The following is a 19,486-nucleotide window of genomic DNA, read 5'->3' as shown; positions in this document are numbered from 1 at the left end:
AAAAAGAGGACTGAGGATATCAAACATACTCATTTTAAAATATAGTCTGATAATAATCCATGAATAGGAAAGTCCAGTCTCCAAGTAGAAGTGTCCGTTTCTGCCACATCTATAAAGCACCTGTGAACCTAATTCCTAAATTTAAAAGGAATATCCAGAGAGTGAATTCTTAGCCAAATTACTTTTTTCTCCCTGACTGTTGAAGAGCCTGGAGGTTAGATCAGCCATGGTCTTACTTTAGTAAAAAGAGATGAACAAAACGTTTGCCTGTGCCCTATAAAAGTGAAGTATATAAATCTATAAGAGTGAAGGCTCTCTCTAAGATGCTATGGGAAAGAGAATTCAAAGGACATTATATTATGTGTTTCACTCAAGATAACAGCCAAGAAAAATTGCCTTACTTTTACCTGAAACCATACTCAGGTGTGCTTCCTCTTTTGAATTAACAAAGAAAATAAAAGACTGGAATAAATACAAAGAAAGTAAATCTTATGTATTTAGACCTTAGGATGAGCCCATAATGAAACTCTTGGACCAAGAGGTCTTGACAGACATCTTGGGCACTGGCATCAGGACTCACATAACACTTATTGTGAAGACTGTCCATTTCTAACTTGTAGCAATGGAACTCCCCATGGAGCAAGGATTTACCCCCGTCCTCCAGGAATACCTTATGCTTTCCCCACCCTTTCTTGTGTTTCTATTACCAAAATCGCCCTGTCTTCTCTCCGCTGCTTATGTAAATCCTGCACAGCCTCTGAATACACATCCAACTTCTCCCACCATGTAGTTCTACCAGATTGCTCCATTCTACAAGTGTCTCTTTGTCTCTCTCCTACTAAACCACATGAAATCTGGTGGTCATTCAGGGGCTCCTAGTATACTGACTTGTGCCAGTTGAGCAAGAAGACACTGAGATGGGGTTAGGAAGGTAGAGGTTTATTAGTGGTGTGCCTGGGAAAATAATGGAGGTAAGAAGCAAGATGGGGCAGGAAAAGTCTTCAGATTGTGATGTAGATTTGACGTCTATGAAAGGAAAGAGGGGAGGATACAGAAGTGGACAAGAAAACTCTCAACTGTAATACAGACATGACAGTCTTAGCCAGCAGAAAAGGGAATAGGGAACAAAGATTGCCTGTTAGAAGAGTCTTGCATTGGGCAGAAATGGACAGGCTCTAGAAGGCTTGCTGTGCTCAGTCATTGGCTGGGGGTTGTCCAGGAAGAGCCTGACATTTGCTCAAAAGCTGTGCTGCAACTAGAGGCTGTCAGCTAAGTGTCTGCCTTTCAAGTTCTTTCTTAAAGGGAAACCCTAGTGGCACACCTCCAGGTTGCCACACTTATAACCTGCTGTTTGTTATTTTGCACTGTTATTTGTGGCTGAATAATGCCCCTCTTCCAGTAGATGTCCATGTCCTCATCTCCAGAACCTGTAAATGTGTGCATAAGTTAAAGGGTCTTTGCAGATGTGAATCTATTAAGGATATTGAGATAGGAAGATTATCCTGGAATATCCAGATGTCTCCACTATAATCGACAGGGTCCTTATAAGAGGAAGGTAGTAGAGTTAGAGGCAGAGTAGGAGATGTGAGGTAAACGCGGAAGTTGGAGTGATGAGAGGAAGGGGTTGTGAGCCAAGGAATAGCAGGTGGCCTCTAGAAGCTGAAAAAGGAAAGAAAATTGATTTTCCCCCAGAGCCTCCAGAAGGAACACAGCCCTGCTGACACCTTGATTTTAGGACTTCTGGTCTACAGAACTGTAAGATAGTAAATTTGTGTTTTTTAAGACACTAAATTTGTTGTAATTTATTATAATGTTAACAGAAAACTAATACACCAGGTATTTATGACTTGCGTCCTTGTGCAATATGATTGTCTTATAATAAAGAGCCCAACGGGACAAACACTTGTCAAATTGCTTAGAGATCATGATTATACAGATTTTATTGCCTCAATTGATGGCCAAATACTGAAGCAAAGCTGGTTGCCTCAGCTTTGCAGCTCGTATTTGGGTTATAAAGGCTGGTTAATTAAACCAAATTCATCAAAAATTTTACATGAGATTGGAATTATAGCCCCAGGTCCCCCTAGTGAAACTGTACATCTCAGAAAGAGAGATCCACCCCAAATATGCCTCATTGCATAAGGATTATTTTAGGCTGATTATTTTTAAGGAACAGCAGACACAAGGAAAGCTCTGAAAACCAAGTAGAGGGCTGGCCCCGTGGCTTAGCGGTTAAGTGCACGCGCTCTGCTACTGGTGGCCTGGGTTCAGATCCCGGGCGCGCACCGAGGCACCGCTTCTGCGGCCATGTTTAGGCCGCATCCCACATACAGCAACTAGAAGCATGTGCAACTATAACATACAACTATCTACTGGGGCTTTGGGGAAAAAAAAGGAGGAGGGTTGGCAATTGATGTTAGCTCAGAGCCAGTCTTCCTCAGCAAAAAGAGGAGGATTAGCATGGGTGTTAGCTCAGGGCTGATCTTCCTCACAAAAAACAAACAAACAAACAAACAAAAAAAGCTGCCCTGAAAACGGGGTAGAAGTTATCCTTTCATAACAGACGTCTACACTTATAAGGGAAATCTCCATTTGTAGGGGTGTCTTCCTCTCTGTACCAGGCAGAGGAGGATGACCAAATCCCTAGAAACTCTTATCAATGGAGAAGGCAATGACTTAAATCTGCATAACAACCTTACCCCTGCTCACTGTGCTTTTCCTGGTCACCCCCCGTTACTCGATCCCCTCTCCACACACACATCTTCTTGTGTCTTTAGCTGGAGATTGTATTTAAGGTGGTGGCTTGTGCCATTTCAAGGAACTACTCAATTTTCCTGGGTATCTCCCACGTATACAGGAGGTATACATGCTATTAAACTTCTGTTTTTCTCCTGTTACTCTTGGAGGGCGTTATTTACTCCACTGAAGTCGCATTGAAAGCCCAGGGGTGTCTCAGCAAAGAACCTAGAAGGGTAGAGGGAAAATTATTTTTCCTTCCCTATACCACAAAGGAACTCCAGAATCCAGCAGTCTCCATCAGCAGATGTGAGCCAGGTCCATACTCTACCTTTTTTTGTTTGTTTTTTTTTTGGCGAGAAAGATTAGCCCTGAGCTAACATCTGTTGCCAATGTTCCACTTTTTGCTTGTGGAAGACGGTCCTGGGCTAACATCTGTGCCAATCTTCCTCTATTTTTTGTATATGGGACGCCGCCACAGCATGGCTTGACGAGCGGAGTGTGTGTTCACACCCAGGATCTGAACCTGCGAAGCCCAGGCCAACAAAGCAGAACATGCCAACCTAACCACTATGCCCCCGGGCGGGCCCCCCTACCCTACTGTAACACAAGGAAGTAAACTACCTCTTGCTCCAAAGCAACCACACTCCTCCATTGGTCAGAATCCAGATTGCTTGCCCTGAAAGAGGCCCCACAAGCTGAGCTAGTCAAATGCAAAAGCTCTCCTTTGTTGTGGCTATTGCTGTTATTGTGTGCAGCCTGGATAATAGAGTTGCTAGTAGACCCCTCAAGCCTAACCCTGTCCCAGGAGATGTGCTGGAAGAAATTCAGCTAGGTGCACCACTGCACCACAGGAGAGTTGAGCACCAAAGGCTGGCAGGCGTGCCACTGGGCATGGATTCTGAACCAGAGCTCGCCTCCCTCTACATTAAATGGTGCCAATGGAAGTGCGGCTTAAAGACTCGCTCCCTCCTTACACTATGCCTCAAATTATAGCCCAGGCAGAATGGGCCTCCCAGTGTAACCAAATTAGACCCATCGGCTGGCAGATTTGTGTACTAATGATTCTACTACAATTTTAATGGGGTAATCTCAGGATTGTAAAGCTGCCATCCACAAAATGTCCTTACAATTAACTCATCAATGTGCCCAGAATCTGTATGCATTGTGGATGGAGTCCCCACAAAGCTCAGTCACAGACATCCTATGCTCCTTTGCAAGGTGCGCCCCTGATGATCTGAAGGAGCTCACTGAGATCTGCTCAATTAGCCGTAAAGTCCATACTTGGAATTCCATCCTGAGCCTGTAGCATATACAGTCGGAATTTAACACCAGCCAGTTACTCTGACCTACCTTTCGTGGATCTCCACCTGCGAAGGCCACCCTTCCCTGTGCTGGCCTCTGCCACCCCCAAATACACCAGTGCCTCAGAGGATGTCACCCCAGCCCAAGAAAAGAACGAGGGCGACAATGTGCCCCAACAATATTTGACATTGGGAATCCGCCTCCCCCCTGTCCCAGATCACCTCCAGGAGGGAAATGACTGTGGTGACTGTCAACCTGGAGGCCAGATTGCAATAATGCCTCCAACTGATGGACTCTGAGGACCCAACAGAATACTATTTTTCTGAAATAGCCAACTGCTTGACCCTTGAACCTTGCTTCTAGCAAAATGATTGCAAAATGGTAAGTTCCCTGCCAACTGCCTGGCAGCTCTAGATCTCATTTCACCTTTACTGCAAGCCAAACAATGTATTCAAAACCACAGTAGCCGTGATAAGTCACTTTAGCGCAAAATCCCTAGCCTAACCTGCTTAGACCCCATAGTTAGGGAACTTTCACTGCTGTGTTTGCTACTCAGTGTCCTAGATTACAGCTTCTGCTTTCCATCAGATGCATCCATAACAGACTATTCCCCTAGATGGTGGTTCTTACTCGGAGGGCGTTACTAACCCTACTGGAGTCTCAGATGAAAGATCAGGATGTTCAACAAGGGTTCTCTATCTAGCTATACCCAAATTCCAATATCTCCCTGTCATGCTGAGATCTTGAAATCTATGTTCATCTCTCCAGGATCCCAGTGTCTGCTCCCTGCCAAGCCTTCCTAAGTCTTTCCCTGTGCTTGTGCGGGTGGGAGTCATCCAAGGAACTGAAGCTAACTGTTTTTTGCAGATATTCAGGGCTCTTTTTCTGCAGGTCTCTTCTCTCTAGGAAACAGCCCCCAACTGTCTTGGTAACCCAAACTCCAATCTCTGTTTTCTCCATCCAGAAAGACTTCTGCTCTCTGTCTGTATTCTATCTCCTTGCACCATAATTTTGAAAAATGTCTTGAATGAGAAAGCCAGAATAAATGTGGGTCACCCGTTGTGCAACCCTTCTCTCAGAGACCTTAGTGTTGATTGCTGTTCAATGCCTTCAAACATTCAAACAGCATCACAAGTATGTATATTCAAGTTTATATAGTTATTCACAACAGCATGGTAGGTCAGATATCAGCTATTCTATCATGGCCAGAAAGGAAAACCTGTTATTGCCAGCTTTATTTTATCATTCTACCTTTTTTTTTGGTTTGCATAAGTCAATGTATCTATGTTCGTGAAATTGCTATAATGTTATGTGTTAGCTGTCTTAACTTTTTAGAAAGAATACAAGCAAGTTGCAGTGGCTTGTACCACAATATAAAGATACTATGTTTGTATGTAGCCTAAGACTTCAATTTTTAATGTCTCTACATCGTCTTCTTCTTGGCTTTAGTTAGCTTTTTGAGTAGCTTTTTAACATGAGTTATCTTAAAAAGAATCTCTCTTGTTTAGTCCTGTATGATTCATTTTGAATCTGGATGTAGGGCTATATATATATATATACTGCAGTCTAATTTTACCCTATTCTGTTTTTCTAGGATAGAACTTTTCTTAAAGCTTAGTCTGCTATTTGTTGAAAGGAATTTGCTAATACTCAGATAAATACAATCATTAATTCATATTTCAAACCAAAACATAGTTTGTCAGGAGAACACGTGATTAGTCGGTAACAAGAACTGAAATTTATCTACCCCCAAAGGGCTATGAAACCCTTGTTAGCACTAAGACACGCCATTCAGAATTTTAGCAAGTGCTATTTCTGTCTGAGTGTAAGGTCAAATACCAGATTGATAATGCTGAGGATCCACAGCAGTATAGGGGTGAGGCAATTAGTGATGGAAAGGCATTAAAGTAATTTAATGACAGATGAAATTAACAGTTAATTGTTAGAAGATATTAGAATGATTTAGATTAAGTGCCTCTTTTAGCAGCATAATTCTATCCCTTATTAGGAGCAAGAAGATGGTCACTTAAAGAGTACAATTTGATGATGTTGAATGTTATTAGTATTAAAAATTTATGAAATCAATGATTTTTTATTTAATGACTAATATTTACAAAGTATTTGTGAGTACTATTATAAGTATTTCAATGTTGGAAAGCAAGAAGATGTAAGACATGTTGTCTAATAGGTATATTAGCTTTAGTTGGAGAAATACATTTATGTCATTCTTTCCATTTTTAAATAAACTCTTTAAAAATGGAAGTCTATTCTCCATAGAATCACAAAAATTGTTTTCATAAAGAAACTGCTTTAAAAATGTATTTAGAAGGTAGATTAAATGGTGCCCTGTGTATGTGACTACTTTCTCACTAAACATGATAGAAAATATAATTTTTAAAAATGTTATAATGCAAGTTGTAAACAAGAAAAATGGTGTCATTTATTGCTTCCCAGGATACATTGAGGTAGGTAATAACTACATTTTTCAAAAGGGGAAACTGTGTCTTGGGGCACACAGAGCTGGGATTCAAACCCAATTCTGAATGACTGTAAAGCCTGCATTCTCAACCACAATGTGTCATTTTTTTAGTGATCTCTCTGCTTTCTCTAAGATGGCAAGACTTTTCTACTCACTGAGTGATTTGTTCAACCCATGCAACCTCTTGCCTCTTATAGTCATTTCAGGGCTTAGCTTGTTTCAAAGAACATTGCCCAGTAAGAAGATATAAGTGGGAAACTCTTATAGAAATGAAAACCAATAATCTGGTTTCACAGAAAACTGTAGTTTATAGGCTTCTTAGATAACACCATTTCCATTTAATTGCCAATTAATTTGATAATTCTTGTGACATATGTCAAAATCCATACTAGAAAATTATTTCTCTGTAGAAACAGGTTGCAAATGTCAAAAATTTGTTTCCAGTATGAAATTAGCTCACTTTACAGTAAATATTATTTGTCATAGATTCTATTGAATTAAATCATTGTTACTGATTGCATTCCAAAGATGGTCCCACAATATCTACTCTTCACATGCTCTTCAGTGATGTGAGCTTGCAGTCCCTATCAAGAGATGGAGTTTACTTCTTTACCCCTTTGAATCTGAGAAGACCCTGTAATTCCTTTGAGCAATAGAATTGAACAAAATGACACTCTGCAGATTTTATATAGCCCTTAAGCCGACTGGCAGCTTCAGTTCCCTGCCTCTGGGAACACTGCTTCTTGGTTCACTTCCCCTTGAAACTTATCTGTCCTGCAGTTAGAAGTTCAGGTTACATAGAGACAGTGTGTAGGGACTCTGGTCAACAGCTCCAGCTAAGCTCCCAGAAGACATCCAGCAGAAGCTGACAGCCATGAGAGTGAGCCTTCTTGGACATTCAGCCTCGTCTAGATTTCAGATGACTACAGCCCCATCTGATATCTAACTGCAATTGTGTGGAAGAGAGAGACTCAAAGAACCACCCTGCTGAGCCCAGTCAACCCACAGAAATATGATAGGTAATAATAAATTGCCATTTTGACCCACCAAGTTTTAAGATGGTTATGTGACAATGCACAACCAGAATAGCCATAAAAACTTTTTAGGGTTATTTTCTCCCTATTATCCCAAGAAGTATTTGAATGGCTCTGCATTCAAGTGCTTTGCATAAGTCTACTTATATAAGAAACCTAATTTTAAAGCAGCAACATGAAGTGGGTTACTACTCTTACCTTAGTAAATATGGAAAATAGATGTAAAGAATACCCAAAGTCTTGAGCAAATGGTAACTAATCATATGCTAAATTTATACAAGTGTTTACATAACCTCTAGATAGCTTAGGCTCTGTGACCTCAGGATAGGGTGGGGGTTTCCAGGCACCAGTATTGAAAAAGATATTATAAATGTGATCTAGTCTCAATTATATTCCTGACTTCAGCCATTCCCATGGCCTGCCCCAGTCTTTGTCTTTATCATACGCGTCAGTTATGATACTCCTTGCTCATCTTGCTACAGTAGTGGTTTCTTTAGGGTTTATAATACACATCTTTAACTTAGCACACATAGTCTATCTTCAAGTGATGTTATACCACGTCACATATATAAAAACTTTACAAGAGTCCATTTCTCCCCTCTGGCAGTTGGGCTCTTGTTATCACACATTTTACTTATAAATATGTTACAGACCTCAAAATATATTTTATTTGCTTTCAACATTCAATTGTCTTTTAAAGAGATTCAAATAATATGATTTCTGCTGTATGTCCTTTCTTTAAGTAAATACAGATTTCTATCTAGTAACATTTTTTCTTATGCTTAACAGACTTCCTTTAACATTTCTTATACTACAGGTGTGCTGGTGATGAATGCTGTCAGCTTTTGTTTGTCTCAAAAAGTGTATATTTTGCTTTAGTTTTTAGAAGATAGTTTTGTACTCCAGGATGGCAGTTCTTTTAAAGATGATGCTCCACTGTCTTTTAACTTGCAATATTCCTGACAAGAAGTCTGCTGTCATTCTTGTTTTTCTCCTCATAATGCCACCCGCCCTCCCCTACCCCCCACCCCTGGCAGCTTGTAATATTTTCTTTTCATCACTGATTTTAAAATTCTTTGGTAGAGTTTTATTCAGGTTTCTGGAGCTTAATTGAACTTCTTGGATTTATAGGTTTATAGTGTCCATCAAATTTGAAAACTGTTCAACCATTATTTTTTCATTTTTTATCCCCCCCCAACTCCCTTGTTTGGAGACCACAATTACAGTTTATTAGGCTGCTTGATGTTATCACATTGCTCAGTATTCTCTGCTTATTTTTTGGTAAATATTTTATCTCTCTGTGTTTCATTTTGCATATTTTCTAGTGCTGTCTTCAAATTCACTTATCTTTTCCTCTGCAATGTCTTTTCTGCTGTTAATTCCATTCAGTATATATTTTTTTATCTATTGTTATTTTCATCTAGAAGTTCAAGTTGGTTTTTAAAAAATATTTTTCATGCTTCCATTTAACACGCTCAATTTTCCTCTGTATTTTGGAACATATAAAACACAAATACCAGTTTTATGTCCTTGTCTACTAATTAATTATATCATATGTGTTATTCCTGGTTCAGTTTTTATTGATTGATTTTTGCCCCCATTATGGGTCATATTTTTCTGCTTGGTAGTTTTTGATTGGATGCCAGACATTATAAAATTTATCAAATTGAGTGCTGAATATTTTGTATTCTTAAATGTATTTTTGAAGCTTCGCAGTGGGATACAATTAAGTTACTTGGAAATAGTTCGTTCTTTTCTGGTTTTGCGTTTTTAACTTTCACAGACAGTACAGAGCAGCATTTATTATAGAGATAAGTTTCCCCACTACTCAGGCAAAACCTTTCTTGGTTCTCTAGCCTGTGCCCTGTGAATTATGAGGTTTTTCACTCTGGCTTGTGGGAACACAATCTATTTCTGGCCTTTTGTGAGGCCTGAGTATTATTCCCTTGAATCCTTTCAGATGATTTTTCCTCCAGTCTCAGGTAGTTTTCTTACTATGTGCAATGATCATTACTTAGCTGAAAACTCAAGGGGCCCTTCTTCAGATCTCTGGAGCTCTCTCTATAAGCAGCTTTGTTTTTCCCACTATTCTAGTAGCCTCGACCTTCCCAAACTCTCATTTATGGTTCCTCTATTCAATGAGACCATCAGCTTCAACCTAGGTATCCTCCCAATCCAGCACCACATCCTGTAAACACTTTCCAGGCAATAATCTGGGGTAATCATAAGGCCCAATTCATTTGTTTTTCGTCTCGCTGGGGATCTCATTCATTATCTGATATCTCACGTCTTGAATATTTTGCTTCTTATATTTTCATTGTTGTTTTTGTTCAGATGGAAGGGTAAATTTGGTCCCTATTACTCCATTTTGACTAGAAGAAGAAGTCTCCAATTCCACTGAATTTGAAGATGAGACTACCACCTGGCCAATCAAGCTCCTTAAGCCACTAAATCAACAGGCAGAAAAAGGGTTCTCTACTGGCTGGAGTGTTTGATTCTGATAACAAGAGGAAATTGTATGCTGCTACACAGTGGGGACAAGGACTGTGTATGAAACCCAGGAGATTATCTGGGGCCTGTCTTTGTACTTGCTAAGTGAAAAATTGCAGCAACGAAAACCAATCAAGACTATAGAGGATTCAGACCCTTCAGGAACGTAGTTTTAGGCCACTCCAGCAGGTAAAGACCTCAAACCAGATGAGTTTGTGACAGATGGGAAGGGATAGGTGGAATGAGCACTGGAAGAAGGAAACCATAGAGGACAACTATGACTAACTACAGAACTGAGGACTGTAGTAGCTTTCCATATCTTCTCTTTGCTTGTTGTATATAGATGTTTGCTTGTATATGCTAATAATTTTCTTTCCTCTCCTTCTCATTTTTATTTTATATATGGATTGTTGGAGGCTAACTTGACAATGTAAAGATTAGGATACATAATATTCAGTGAGACTGTGACTTTTGAGGAGTAATTAGTATAGCCAGTGATGCCTACCATTGGGTCTGTGCATCTCTTCATTTTAGGGAAAGAATAAGAACTTCTCACTTGTATGAAGGAGAGCCCTGTTTGTTAGGTGGAAACATAGACTTGTTTCACTGTTGTACCATTGTTCAAATGTTTGTTTAAGGGTATATATGAAAGCCAAGTAGTCAAAAGCGTGAACTGTTCCAGTTATTAATTTATTGCCTCTTGGCTCCAAATTCACCCTTTATTGCTCTGCCCTGTGATACTAGAGTTGAACCCTGTGAATATCTCCATTGTTCCAACTGGCATAATGCTAAATTTTGTAAGTAGCTAGTGCTGGATAAACACTTTAGGAGGAAGGGGCTTCTCTTCCTTATTCTGGTGTGCTGTCTTCTGTTCTTGCTCCTGTGGTGCTCAGTCAGTGTGTGGGATACACAATGGTGCTCACTCTATATCATATTTCAGAGTTACCCACACAGGCAGCTTCTCAGTGAGTTCCACAAGGGCTACAGCTGGCTTCCCAGTGAGTTACAGGTGTCCCAGATGCACCCTAGCAACTTTTGTTGGCACTCCAGCTGATTGTTTCCTCCTTGGCAGCCTTTGCCTTTGCCACCTAGGCAAACTTATCTGCCATTCACTGGGCTACATCCATGACCTTTCCAATGAGGTCTGAATCTCAGTCTTGAGGGGGTATCTCTTTCATATTTGTTCCCATTTTTCAGTACTCTGCCTCATTCCGACAGGTAATGTCTGTTTTCTATGCCTGTTATCCCTTTATTACTTAGAGTTCTCTTTAATCCTGTTTAAATTACTGTGTGGTTTCACCCACAACTGGACCTTACCTCATACATTCTCGTTACCATCACTCTTAAAGAACCATTTAAGGAATTTGTGTTTCCTAGCCTTGCAATTCTAGGGTCTGCAGTTCTAGTGGTCCTGGTTCTCAGAGCTGGAATGATTTCATCAGGGAACACAGCAAGAGTTTCATCAGGTTGTAAGCTATGGATGCAACCTGGTTTATTGGAGCTGTTTCCTAAGAGATCAGGTGGCACAAAAAGGAGTCACCATTTAACACCTGGGTCATCTGCTTGGGTATCTCTCATCACTTCCCTGACAAATTTTGATGGTTAAATTTTATAATATGGTCATTATGGCCAGGGTCTCATTCCTCTTAGTCATTGAAGTTTGAGGTGTCCCACCTACTAAGCCGCTTAGACCAGCAGAAGTACTAGCTGAGATTGAGGGGAACCTATCATGGACAGTAGAAGAGAGTGATTGGTATCAGTTGACGCCACAGGATCACTAACATTGCTCTTGTAAGTTTCTCCACGTAAAGGAGGCAACCAAAATCCTGAAAGAGGTGAAGGAAGCAAGTGGATCAGAGCGGTGCAAGTGTGGGACTATGGTGGATGCTGTTCTGTTCTATCCAGACTCTCCTTTCAAGTCTGTGGTACTCATTCCCTTAGGTGTTAGAAGTGTTGCCCACTGATGGCTCACAAATGAGTCTATCCACAGAAACTACGCATAGCCTAAGGGCACCACTTCACCCAATGTTATAACCTCTCCCTGAGAAAAGTCCCCACACAATGGCTGGTCAGTGAAGGAGGAATGCATTAAAAAGGGCTGCCCCCTTGACTAAACTCAGTACATCTCTGAAGGGCCATCTCAACTTCCAAGCTCCCCTTAGGATCAGCCAAAGCCTTTGTTACAATTGCACTGAAGTATAATTTCTACTTCTGTGCAATCCTGCTTCCTTCACTCCTTCACAGGTGCTGTTCCTGAGAACTCTCATCTATAAACTTCTTTCATGCAAGTCTCTGTTTTGAGTCCTTTCATGGAAAACCTGACCTAAGACATACCTCAATTGAACCCATTTTTTTACACATCTGTAACCCTTTTGCTTTTTCCTGCATTAAAAATAAATAAATGGATGCAAAAATAAAGAAAAATTTAAAACACCAGTCCTTTGAAGTAAATGGCATAATACTTGCTACATGTTACTATCAGTTATAGTAATTACCTACAAATACCAGAGCATCTCCCTTTCACTCACTGAAGATGGGTGCACCTGGTCTCACTCTCACTGTCTTTCTTTTTACTACTAATCTTATACATTCATATAAACGAATTACACAACACTCTATCCTACATCTAGTTCCAATCATATTTTCATACAGTCATATATTTGACCTTTTATTACCATGTCAAAAATTTCTATTTTGAGCATCTTACTCTTTTTATCACATCCAGTCTTTCACTCACTCCATTATCTCTATACGAACCGTCTTTGACCCATTGATCTTTTTATCCACTGACTCTTCACTTTTTCTACTGCCCATAACTTCCCGCATATCCTCACTTTATTCCTTAAACAATTTAATTCCATTGTGCAACATTATTACCAGTGTCTTGAAATCACTCTCAACTCCCTTATTCATCTCTCTCTTCATATTATGGCAAATATGTGGAGTGGCAAAATCTCCATCCTGAATAAACTCACTCTGACTATCTTTAAGAGAGAGCAGAGATCTGACATCTTCCAACCCACAGAAGAAGAGCCAGGCACAGAAGGAGAAGAAGCTGCTAAAAAGATAGAAGGAAAGCCAGGAGACTGGATTCCAAACAGAGAAATTTCCACTAGCTTGTGTCTTAACTGGATCTTTCAGGAACACTATTTCTGGAAAGTTCTTCCTAAAAAAAATGTTCCAAGCAAAAGGAGTAATCAATTGTGCTAAATGCTCCTGAAAATTCAAGAAAGAGGAGTCACGGAAATTAACTGTTTGGTTAGTTTCTCCATTATAGCCAAGTTCTTCATGCTGCAACAATCATGAATTTTTGCCTTCCCAATCTGGGAAGGATGGCTCTACCCTCAGCGTAATGCCTCTCCTTGTATAATACAGGGTCCTCCTGACAGGTCCAAGATCAACCTTTAGCAGAGTGAAGGTAAGGGAGGGTGGGCGTTAAAGTGAGATGGGAGGGGTACGAGAGTTGCAGGAGTGGATGATGAAGAGATCCTGAGAGAGCTTGTAGAGAGCATAGGAAATTGGGAAAGGGCAGAGACAAGAAAGACAAGAGGGGCTGGAGAAAAAAGCAAAAATGGTGAAGGAAACTGCTGATCAATATCTGAAATAATGACATAGCACCAAGAAAAACTTTGGCGTTTACCTGCTCTAAATTAGCACTGATGCTGCAGTATTGGAGAGCTGAATATTGAAGTCACTCCACAACAATGAAGTGTGGCCCAGACAGTCTGGATTAATTTTGATTGATTGTTCACTTGTTTCATCTAACAAAGTTGTGTTTAGAGTATCTAAAGCAAAATAGATGTTATTCTCCTACACTTTATAAAGAATTTGAATTTCATTTTTATTCTCTTCATAATTTTCTCCTATCACTAAATTATATAATTCAAATAGATTAAGTAGTATTCTGAGAACTGAAATAAGCTAGTTAACTTTATTCCCTCTACCATGTTAATCAAGTCTCATGTGACTGGTTAGCTCAGTAGACAAGAGCTAATGAGTCCATGACATAGGGTTTAATTTCTCTGGGGATCTGTAGTGACTACCAGATCTGTTCTTTAGGGGTAACACACCCATTTCCCTCCCCTTTCAACCTCTGGGAGTATTAACTGCTTCCCACAGCTCCATCCCTCACTAAGAATTGCCCTGAGCCGTGAGGAACTGCCTCCACCAGAATTATAGGGTCTCAAGGGGTGGCTTGTTGCTCATGACTGGTTGATGTAAATATACGAAGGTTTAGCCACATTTTCTTAATTTGAAGCAACACTGAAGTTCTATTCCTGCTCCAGAGCTCCCCATTGAATTAGCTAAAGCCTTAATTACAACTGCAGTGCAGGTCAGCTTTGCCCTCTGCCCAGTCCTGCCTTCCACATTTCCTTGTAGGTGTCATCCAACAGCAATCTCCAATAATCCATCCGCACACAGTTCTTGTCTCAAAGTCTGTTTCCAGGAAACTCAGTCTGAGGCAGGGGACAGGACCTGACAATCTTTGTTCTGTTAAATGCCCACAGACTACACTTGTAAAAGCTTGGCTATTTTTCATGAGAAAGCTGGCAGAGGTGCAAACCCGTCTTCTGCCAAGGACATGTTCCTCCAAAATCAGGCAGGCCATTCAGCATACTTCTTAGATGAAGAGAACAGAAGATAATTTTTACTTAATGCCAAAACAGAATACAAAGGACATCAACAACGAGGGGATTTTAAGTTATTATTACCACACTGCATTTGTTTGCCAGCAAAGAAATGTGGAAAAGTCATCTTAAATTGTTGGTGCAGCAAATACAAATGCAGATTCCAACACCTACTGAAAATTTCCAACATAGAAACAGCAGAAAATAAACTGCTATTTTCGATTTCAATCCATATGTGGGGTAAACTAAGGAAAAGCATTGAAGCCTAAGTTTAATGTATAGTGGAGACAAAAGACTGAGAAATTGGGAAGACGCTAAATTCAACATTTAGGCTAGCATTCCAGGACTCCATCTTTTAAGACATATTTATTGTTTTTGTTATTCTTGTTCTTGCCTTTATGAAGTTACTTCTACTTTTTAAATGTTTGCTTCCCAAGTTAGCAGGTTACAGAGAAGAGATGTCTCCTCTGGAGCATGAATTGGAGGTTCTCAGGCATGAGGTCACTGCTTTGTGGTTTTTGAGGTTTGCCAGATGAGGTGGGGGAGTGATAAGCACATTGTTGAACTGATGAATTCCATCTTATCCACAATCTTTTTGGATTGTCTTCAGTAGACATTTATTCATGATTCTGATCTTTGTGCAGTTGAACCAGGAGACCAACTCCCAACCTTCCTGACCCAGGAAACAAGGTCAGATTCCAGATCTAGATTCTCACTGGCAGTACAGTTCCAAGAACCTGAGATGTGTTAGCTCTTTCACAAAGGTTATCTCATTTGGTCCTAACAACACCTCTTCTGAGATAAGTATTAAGAGCCTAATTATATAGTTAAGGAGTCTGAAGTTACAGAACGTAACTTGTCGGAGATATTCTAGTAATTTGGAATCAGAATTTGAATCCAGGTCTATCAGGTTCCAGAGATGAATTTATTATTCTTACCCACAAAATGCAAGTTTCTTCCGTTCCTGTAGAGTTTGGACTTCATTTTATGAGCAAGGGAGAGTCCTTGAATTTTTAGAGTAGGAAAGTCAAGTGATCAGTGTAGTGTTTCAGTATTACTATTCTTCTTAACGTAGATAGTTGGGTGGGGGCTGGGCAGAAAATTGTGAAAGTTATTGTAGTTTTTCACATGTAAGGTAAAAGGCTCTGATTGGTATGGTACTGACAGTGGAAAAGAGAGGATGGACGTGAGAGATATTTCAGAGTGACAATTAATGGGACTTAAAGGATCGCATAGTGAGTAAGACAAGGGAGAGGGAGCTATGAGGATGATACTGAGTCAAACAGAAATGGGGAGCACAATGATTAAAACATTTATTCCTCTTTACACATTTTGATTTTGAGATGCTTTGTGGAGTTCCAGATATAAATGACTACTAACCAGTTGTAAATACAAAATGATAGCAACAATTCAGTCTTTATAAATAATACTAGACTCTCGTCATTTTGATTCAAAGAATTAAGTTTAAAGTATAACAGCTGAATGAAGTACCCGGTTTAGTTAAATTTACTCACAAAGGATATATAAAGCCTCATATTGATCTGACAAACAATTGAGCAGTCATCCAGAGAATTAGATGGCATAGATTTGAATGAAATAACAATGTCACCAGAGAACTCTGAAGTCTAATATGGAAATATGGAAATCTAGAATCTAAAATACTAGAGATAAAATGCCAATTTTTTCTGACAAAGAATAAGGGTCTTAAATTAAATAATTATTTTTTTGAAATAAAAAATGTGATGTGGTATTTATTACTCTTAGGTCAGTGTTCAAAAAGCTATATCCAATATTAAAAAATTGAGGGGCCAGCCTGATGGCATAGTGGCTAAGTTTGCACACTCTGATTTGACAGCCCAGGGTTTGCAGGTTTCGATCCCAGGTATGGACCTACGCACTGCTCATCAAGCCACGTTGTGGTGGCATCCCATATACAAAATAGAGGAAGATGGGCACAGATATTAGCACAAGGACCGTCCTCCTCACCAAAAAAAAAAAAAAAAAAAAAAAAAAAAACATTGAGCAGCTTTCCCACATAAAACATAAAAATCCACAATTCTGGATTTCCTTCCAGAAAAAAAAAAAAAGTCAGATCTGGCTATAATAGGCACCTTTTTTTTTTTCACTTACCTGCACTTGAATAAATGGATTTCCTTTAGATGGGCATGAACTCTCCCCTTCATCTCGGTTCCTCTCTGTTCCTACCATTAACATTCACCTTCTTCAATTTTTTTTTTCTTACCTTACTAGTACATGGCTATTCCCTGTAGGTTTTTGAGTTTAAGATCCCAGATTTAGGATAAGTGTAAAATATTTTGGTTAATCAAAAGCTTATACATCACATTCACATGAAGATAATTATTTAAGGCCTTGGCTAGTGGAAATACTTCACTGCATGAATACATTTGAGTGAAGTATATGTATTTGAAAACCTGAGCAAACTAATTACTATAATTTAGGCCACTGAAACATCAAGAAATAAGGAAAAAATGCAATTATTTTAACATTTACTACTTACTCTATGAGGAGCTATAGCTCTTGTCTGGCTTGATGACAATATGTTTGAGTTTGATTGCAGGTCACTCCTGCCCAAATATTTTTAAGATCACAGTAATTTGCCTCTAAATGGTGAAAACTCACTGCTAATTGTTGTGTGCTGAAACAGGAGTTGCTTTGGACCTAAGTCCCCCTAGAACAAGCAGCTCTGGAAAGACGCTTATTGTCAACTAGGGGTTTCCGTTTTCATGATGCTGAAGCTCCGTGCTTCCAAAGAGTAGACTGTTACTGAGAGTTGTCTTCTGTTGTGGATAGCTCTGATATTGGGTCACCTTAAGCTGTTCAAGAAGTGTTGGCGTCTCTTAACTTCTTGTCTTCAAATGTCTCCAGTTTAGTTTTTTTCTCTTTTTCCCGTGAAGATATAGTTCACGCACCATAAAATTTACCCTCTTAAAGTATACAATTCAGTGGTTTTTAGTATATTTAAAAAGTTGTGCAGCCATCACCACTATTTAATTCCAGAGCATTTCATCACCCCAAAAAGGATCTATGTACCCATTAGCAGTCACATCCTATTCCCTTCACCTCAAGTCCTTGGCAATTTCTAATCTATTTTCTTTCTCCATGGATTTCCCTATTCTGGACATTTCATCTGAATGGAATCAAACACTATACAGCCTTTTGTGTCTGGCTCCTTTCACCGAAGAGTTTTCAAGGTTTTTCATAAACTTTTCAAGGTTCCTCCATGCTGTAACAGTTACCAACACTTCATTTATTTTTACTGCCAAATACTATTCTGTTTTATGGGTATACTACATTTTGTATATCCATTCATCTGTTGATGGACATTTGGGTTATTTCCACTCTTTTGCTCTTAAGAATAATTCTATTGTGAACATATATGCACAAGTTTTTGTGTGGACATATGTTTTGAATTTCTTGAGTATATACTTAGGAATAGAATTGCTGGGTCATATGCTAACCCTAATCTTTCAATTTTTGAGGAACTATAAAACTCCTTTCCAAAGTAGTTGCACAATTTTACATTCTCACCAGCAATGCACGAAGCTTCCAATTTCTCCACATCCTAACCAGTACTTACTGTACATCACTTTGATTAAATCCAGTACTGTGGGTTTGAGGTGGTATCTCATTGTGGTATATTTAATGGCTAATGATGTCATGCATCTTTTCATGTACTTATTAGACAATGCATATCTTCCTTGGAGAAATGCCTAGACAGATCCTTTGCCCACTTTTTAATTGGGTTACTTGTCTTTTTATTGTTGAGTTGTAAGTATTCCTTACATGTTTGAGATTCAAGTACTTTATGAGTTATATGACTTCGCAAATGTTACAAATATCATCCATTCTGTTGGTTGTCTTTTCACTTGTTTGATAGTCTCCTTTGAAACACGAAAGTTTTAAGTTTTGATTGAGTCCACTTTATTTATTTTTCCTTTGGTTGCTTGTATTTTTGGTGTTAAGAACTCATTGCCTAATCTGAGGCACAAAGATTTATGCCTATGTTTTGATTTAGGTCATCGATTCATTTTGAGTGAATTTTTGAATATGGTGAGAAATAAGAGTCCATCTTCATTTTTTTGCTTATGGTTATCCAATTTTCCTCATACTACTTGTTGAAAAGACTACTCTCCCCATTAAATGATCTTGGCACCCTTGTTCAAAATCATTAAATGGTCTTGGCACCCTTGTTCAAAATCACTTGACCATAGATGCATGGGTTTATTTCTGGACTCTCAATTCTTTTCCTTGATCTACACGTCTATCTTTATGCCCGTACTACATTTTGTTGTGTGTTTAGAGAATGGTTGAAGGAAGTTCTCAACACTGTGAATGGGAGGTCACAGATTTCCATTTGCAAAAGTCAGATAAAACAATCAGGTTATGAAGAAAATTGAACAAGAAGGCAGGTTGTGGAACAAACTCTCTTTGAAGGACCTACACCAATGCTGTGTTTTCATAGCAACTATAGAAACCAGAGTTGGTGTGGCCATAAGAATTCTGTATTTAACCTCACTTCTTTGCTGAAAATATATAGCTATTAAATATAGTCAGTCAAATTAAGATAATAACCCCAAATTGACAGGAGAGTGACATTAATTCTTTTGAAATGATAGCAATGTTTGCTTAGTGGGTGAGTAAATGTCAAACCATGGGAATAAATGTAGTTAATAGAATAAAATATCTATAGCATTAATAATTCTGTACCAAGTTTAGGAATAATTTGCATATACTTGGCATTTAAAATGGTTAAGATAATGTGGTCTAATAAGTGTCTAACAGATTATCTTTAT

The sequence above is a fragment of the Ceratotherium simum genome, chromosome 37 (assembly GCF_057802395.1).
Source record: "Ceratotherium simum simum isolate JZ-2026a chromosome 37, ASM5780239v1, whole genome shotgun sequence".
NCBI lineage: Eukaryota > Metazoa > Chordata > Mammalia > Perissodactyla > Rhinocerotidae > Ceratotherium > Ceratotherium simum.
Note: the sequence above shows the minus strand (reverse complement) of the source record.